General features: G+C 39.6%; 1 pseudogene; it reads right to left on the bottom strand.

Moving 5' to 3' along the window:
- Positions 1-2,044: 2,044 nt before the first annotated feature.
- On the bottom strand, positions 2,045-2,704 carry LOC131279558 (THO complex subunit 7 homolog pseudogene; annotated as a pseudogene).
- Positions 2,705-7,294: the final 4,590 nt, after the last annotated feature.

Consider the following 7,294-nt stretch of genomic DNA (forward strand, 5'->3'; position numbering starts at 1 on the left):
TGTGAATATGAATTAATTGTCACATAAATGCATCTGGAAAGTCCAGGACATGTTCCTCTCTAAGTCTTTGGCTTGTATTTTTCTTTAATTAGTATATCTTCATTGCAGCATTGCTAATTATAGACCATCAGGAGATTTAGTTATATGTTCACATAAAAGCATTTCCAAGACTGTTCCTAGCTTCTTTATTCATAATTGCTGAAAACTGGAAACAACACAAATGTTTGCCAAGAGTAGAATAAGTTCTGGTATATTACAATACAATATTATAGAACATAATGCACAATAATATGGAAATGTACAGTTGTTTCTTGGGTGAAGGTGCCAAGCAAGGAAGATAGTCATGTGCAGTTCAATTCCATTTCTAAGAAGTTTTCAGACAGGCAGAGCTTATTGATAGTGATGGAAGGCCAACTTGTCCTAGTCTCCTTGGGTTTTGACTAAGCAGTTTTGGAGAGAGGACCCGAGATTTCAGAGCCTCTGATAAATTTCCTTCAAGCACCATCTGTGTAAAACCCCATTCAGCTGAATACTGAAAGTTTGAAAATCTTACCATATGGATGGTGTATTAGCCATCCAAAGGGGTGGTGATGAAAAATACCATGAATCAGTTGGTTTTTATAAAGGGTATTTATTGGAGTAGAAACTTACAGTTACCAGGCCATAAAGCATACGATACTTCCCTCACCAAAGTCTATTGCCACATATCGGCAAGATGACTGCTGACATCTGCCAGGGTTCTGGCTTCCTGGGTTCCTCATTTCTCTCCAAGCTCAGCTCTGTTTTCTCCACAAGCTCAGCTGTAGACTATGAGGCTCTCTAGGCTATCAAGCAACTGACTCTGTCTCTCTACCCGGGGCTTAATTCTCTCTGGAATCAGCTGCTCTGCTTCTCTGTGTGCTTACTTACCAGGCTCCAGCTCAAAACACCAATATCAAAATTGCAATATCGAAACTCCAACATCCAAACTCCTAGTAACACCTCTGCTCTGCCGTGTGCTTTCTCTGTCCTACTGGCGTAGCCCAGTCAAAGCCCTAATCATAATTTAATCAAGCCCAGGTACAGAGCAGTTTACAAACATAATCCAATATCCATTTTTGAAATTCAAAACCCATATCAAGGTACTACAGATCCCTTAGAGAATACATATTTTTTAATCACAAGAACAACTTGTAAAATTGTAAAGAAAAGTATAGTTAACCCATATCCCCTTGATTCCAAAATGACTCTTCATTTTCATCATCTTTGAAAGTGCATCAAACTTCATCCAGAGCCTGTGTCATCCCCTCTGACCTCTGCTTCCCTCTGTGGCCTCGTTTACTACCACTTCCTACTCAATGGCCCCACTACAGCTTTGGTGTGCCTGCATGGCGACAACCCCATTTTTGCAACCTTCTCCCCTCGAAATCATAGCTTCATCCTCTAAGCATTTCCTAAAATGAACCCCTATTAGCATGTCCAGAGCATTCACATCTGCTAAATGATCACCAATATGCAAGAATCTCCCCATCATATCTTTCTTTTTTTTTTTTTTTTTTTTTTTTTGGTAAAATTTTACATTCTGTGCACTCACTCAGCTTTCTCGCTATTATAGCATGTATCACCATGAGAATTAAGGCATGTCTTTCATTTTCCTAATTGTTTGTCCAGGGAAACTCAGATAGGTACGAATGTATGCAAGGTGAGCACAGAATATTCATCTAGAATTTAGGTATATTTACTCCTAATGTGGTTACCAAGACGCTCGATAAAAGTTTGTTGCAGAAACAAAGGAAGTAGGTTTTCATGACTGAAAACGCTTTATTAGAAATTTCTCAGTAGTGCTTCCTCCATTGAAAGACAAGGGAATAAAAAGTATTCTAATAAATGAAATTTATACAAAAGGCACATTCCCTTGTGCGGAGAAGTATGAATGAAATAGGCTTCACTAAGTAAATGCAATCATTTCACTGCAGAAATACCTTGAAATATCTCCCGAGCGTGACTGATGCCACGCACACGAAGATCTCGTCTGTCTTTCAATTTTCCTGGGAATGGTGAGCAGTCAGCCTGTCTCTGGAGCAGCATCACTTTCCATGCTATTCTCTTCAGGTTCCTCCAACTCTGAGAGCTTTTCCTCCTCTCCCAAAGGCAGCTGAAGTTGGTGGAGGGTGCTAAGAAGCCCGTGAAAGTGTTTGCGTCTCAATTCCGTCTTAGCTTCGAGGCTCTCTTTAATCTGGGAAAGATGCTCCAGCCCTTTGCCCAGAGGCTCTAGTTCCTTCAGTGCCTCCGGCTGCCCTGGATAATGCTGAATCACTTTTGCCCAAGCATCATATTCTCTGCTGATTGTTTTGTAATCGTTTGGCATGAAGAAGTTGCTTCCTGCACTCAGCAATTTCTTCACATTCTCCAGCGATGCTACGTTATATTTCTTCGGACATTTTCGCATAATTTTCCCTTTCTCTGAGATTCCTCTCATGGACCAACAAGATGTTGCGCATTGAAAACTCAACATTGAGCCAGGGTGCTCAGCATACCTTGGTGCTGGCTGTATCCCTCCTCCTGGGATCCAGCGTGACACCACTGAGTGAAACTGCACGAGGAGATTAATTCTCCCATCGCCACCAGCACGCTCTCGGTCTACGAGGAGACGCTGTTGTAGACCTCGTCTATGTTTGCTCCCATGTCTTGGCAAGAGGGCAGCGGCCTCTGCTGCTCTGTACATCCTCCGGCCTCCCCTCCTGGGCTCCGTGGGCCCAGCCTCTCCCGGCCGCCTGCTGGAAGGGCCCCGCAGGCCACCCTCCTGGCAGAGGCCTGGGTTCCTCCCGGGCCTCCTGTGTCGGTCTCCGGAGTTGTTCTTTCTCGGGTCTTCAGCTGTGAGCAGCCAGGCAGGGGCTGGTCTCCCCCCGGACCTCAGACCTGAGCCTTCTCCTTCTGTCCCGCTGCAGGATCCAAATCCACAGAGCTCTGTGCTGGTGTCTGGTTAGGGAGGGTCCCTTTATAGCAGATCCAACAGGGGGCGGGACACAACTGCACCACGCCCACTGACAGCTACCAATCAGGAGTCAGAGATTAATGTTAACCGGTAATTGACTCATGGGCCCTCCACTGAACCGAGTGCCATCAAAGGGTATCACATCCAGAGCAGGGCATTACATTACAAACAGAATGTTTCTCTTTTTGCCATTGCTAAATTAATTTCAAATGGTCACAAGCCCATTTTTTTTTAATTATAGGAACAACACTTCTAAAATTGTAAAGAAAATATTTTTCACACGCATCACCTTGCTTCCCAAATGTCTCTTGTGTTTTCATCATCTTTGAATGTGCACTCAGATTTCACCCAGGCTCTATGCCATTCTGATTTCTGCTTCCCTTTGTGACCTAATTTGTTTTCTTTTAATGGTTTTACGGTCTCAGTCATTCTCTTATATCTTTTATGACTTTTGTGATTTGTGTCTTCATTCTTTTTATTTTTCCAGTCTGTCTATTGCTTTATCAATTTTTTTAAAATTTTCTTTTTAAGAAACAATGTTTCATTTCATTCATATTCTCTGTCGTTTTCCCATTTTCAGTTTATGCTCTGATCCAAATGTGTTCTTTCTTTTCCTTGCTTTGGTTTTCCTTGGTCTTTTTACTAGTTTCTTGAGACAGGATCTTAGATTATTGATTCTTTTCCTCATTTTTATTGTAAAATTTAGTGCTTTTAACCTCCCTCTCAGTACTTCTTTAGTTTCATCCCACATATTCTGATATGTTGTGTTTTTAGTCTCAGACTGCCTTTTGTATTTTTTAATTTTGTCTCAAACTTCCTCTTTGAGACAATGATTATTCAGAAGAATGTTATTATATTCCCACGTTTAAGATTTTCCTGTCACCTTTTGTTATTGATTGCCAGTTTGATTCTGTTTTAGTCGGAAAGCATACTCTTTATGATTACATTTCTTTTCAGTTTACATCTGCACATACCCTAGAACATGGTCAATTTTAGTGGTTATTCCATGAGTGCTTAGAAAAAAATATATATTCTCTTTCTGTTGTATGGCGTGTTCGATACATCTTGAATAACTGCATATTCCATTATATGGTTATATATAGTTTCTTGAAGTAGTTAGGTAATTTTTTCTCATTTTTCATAATTGAACAATGCTTCCTTGCAATCCTTTTATTTTACCCTTTGTCTACTTTTCAGATATCTGAAGAATAAAATCCTACAAATGGAATTGCTATGTCAAAGTCATGGACCTTAAAAATTACTTTTGATCCCTTTGAACAAACATTTTCCAGAGTGTCCCATTTTCCATTCCATCTGGAATTCATGGTGCCTTTATCTCCTTGGTCTAAGGGACACATCTTATATGTGTATCTTAACTGTATCTTAACTCCCAAAATTCTAGACAGCGCAGAACACACCAGCCTCATGGTCACACCACATCCAGTGAGCAGGAGTTCCCAATCACAGCAAGATAGACAGGAACTATTCTCTGGAAGCCCAAAAGGACCAACCCACATTTAGACCTGCAGGTGCTGCCCCAAAACCTGGTCTACGCCCATAGAAGGAGCTGAGTCCTTAAACACTGAAGTAAAATCTTTCTCGGAAAAAGGTAAAATGGAAAATAAACTTTAAAAGCCCTTTAAGGTCCCTTTAGAAGTATTTCCAACAGAAGATGTGCAGTACATTCATAGAGAAAATTACACAATTTTATTGAAAGACATGACCAAATTTATTTATGGACATTTTGATTCAGTGATGATGGCAATTACTCCACCCAACAAATTTAAAGCACCGGTGATACAAATACCAAACAAGAGTGATTCATAGAACTTGAAAAACTGATTCTTATATTCTTATGATTCCATAAAGGAAAAGGAGGAGGATGACAACTTTGTAAAAGAAGAATAAGATGACTAAATACACTCTACCAGTTATCAAAACTTCATATGAAGCTTCAGCATTTAAGACAATGTTTTATTGGTACAGAGATATACCAAGAGAGCAATAGATTGCACTGGACAGCCCAGAATTAGACATGCTTAAATGGAAGAAATTTGGTGTGTGATGGAACTTGGTTTGTGATTTACAAATGAGAGAAGAATGGATAGACAAAATGATGCTGGACTAATTGGCTAATCTTAAAAAATAATGTAAAAATTTGGTACCTGCCTCCACAAAGTAAATTTGATGTGGATTAAAAACCTATACCTGGGGCAAGCAGATGTGGCTCAAATGTTTGAGCTCCCACCTACCATATGGAAGGTCTGTGGTTCAGTTCCTGGTGCCTCCTAAAGAAGGCAGCGAACTGGCATGACAGGCAGGTTCAGCAAGCAGACACAACAAGATGATGCAATATGAGACACAAGAAGAAAAAAGTGTAGTGAGAGACACAACAAAGCAGGGAATGGAGTTGGCTCAAGCAATTAGGCACCTCCCTCCTACATCGGAGGTCACAGGTTCAGTTCCTGGTGCCTCCAAAGGAAACAAGGAAAATTAACAGAAACAGCAAGTGCAAACAACCAAGGGGTGGGGAGAAATAAACAATTTTTTAAAATCTTAAAAAAAAAAAAAACCCGATACCTGGGAATAGATGTGGTTCAGTGGTTGAATGTCAGGTTCCCACATATGAGGCATTTGGTTAATTCCCAGCACCCAAAAACCTCAAAAACAAACAACAAACAAATAAAACCTACTATACTTTGTCCTGGGTGGTGCATCACGGACAACTACGGGACATCGTAGATCCCCCCAGGGCCCACTGGATGGAACATGGGAGAGTGTGGGTTATGATGTGGACCATTGACTATGGGGTGCAGCGATGCCCAGAGATGTACTTACCAGGTGCAATGGATGTGTCATGATGATGGGAGAGAGTGTTGCTGTGGGGGGAGTGGGGGTTGGGGGCGGTGGGGTTGAATGGGACCTCATATTTTTTGAATGTAATATTTTTTTTAAAAATGGATTTTAAAAAAATGTAAAGGACTTGTCCACACAAAATTACAAAACATTGCTACAAAAACCAAGAGGGACCTAAATAAATGGAAGGACATTCATGTCCAAGGATTAGAAGACTAAACATTGTGTTTTGATTTGTATTTCCCTAATGGCTAATGTTTCTGAGAATTTTTCTTGTGCTATCTGGACGTTTGTATTTCTTCTTTGGAAAAATGTATGTTCAAGTCTTTTTGTCCTTTTTTCCATGGGCTCATGTGTCTTTTTATTGTTGAATTGTGGAATTTCTTTATATATTCTGGATATTAAACCCTTACCCAATTAAAGAAAAGACAAAAATAAAAAACCTACTATACTTAAAAAAAATGAAACTTCAAAATTTTAGAAAGATAAAATAGGAGACTATCATTATGATATCAGGATAGGAAATATATCTTCAAAAATATATATATAGTACAATAATAAATGGAAAGACTGGAACAATTTGACTAAATTACAAATTAAATTTTCTGTTGATCAAAAGACAACATAAACAAACTTAGAGACTAGGCATAGACTAGAAAGAGACAGGTGCAATATATGTAATCAAAACAGGATTAGTACCCAGAATAAAGAATTCTTACAAATCATTAAATGACAAAAGCCCAATAAAAATGAACAAATAATTTAATTCATGGCAGAAGAAAAACAAATCAACAATAAATATTTAAAAATAAATTCAGTCGTAAAATTCAATGTTAAATTCAGTAATTAGGAAAATTCAATTATATCCATCAGATAGGTAAAACTTTAAAAGCTTTATAATGGTCTTGATGAGGATATGAAATATCAGAAATGCTCATACACAACAAGTGGCAATATCATGCAAAATTAAAAGTACACATACTTATTACTCAGCAGTGTTATTACTTGTGAAGAGAACAGAGCAGCTGAGCCTGGAAAGAAACGAGCCCTGGGGAGGGAGACAAGCCTCATGCCAGCCTACAGCGAGGACAGAAGGAACTGGGTACACGGAGCTTTAGGACTAAAAGGAAGGCTGAATCCTCGCCGAGACTAGCCATCTTGCTCTAACACATGGCAACAGATTTGGTGAAAGAAGTAACTTACATTTTATAGCCTTGTTATTGTAAGCTTCTACCCCAAATAAATACCCTTCATAAAAGCCAACATATTTCTGGTGCTTTGCATCAAGAGCCCTTTGGCTGCCTAATACACCTTTTAAGGAGTTCCCCTCCCTTTGTCCTTTGAAGGTGACAGTGTGTACCTTCAGGGACCTGAATGATAGATCCCTCCTCCAAGGACATAAACTCCATGGGGTGGGGAATTTTATCTCCTTTGTTCTCAGCTTTAACCCCAGTATCTAGACTG

Source organism: Dasypus novemcinctus, chromosome 8, assembly GCF_030445035.2.
Source record: "Dasypus novemcinctus isolate mDasNov1 chromosome 8, mDasNov1.1.hap2, whole genome shotgun sequence".
Taxonomy (NCBI): domain Eukaryota; kingdom Metazoa; phylum Chordata; class Mammalia; order Cingulata; family Dasypodidae; genus Dasypus; species Dasypus novemcinctus.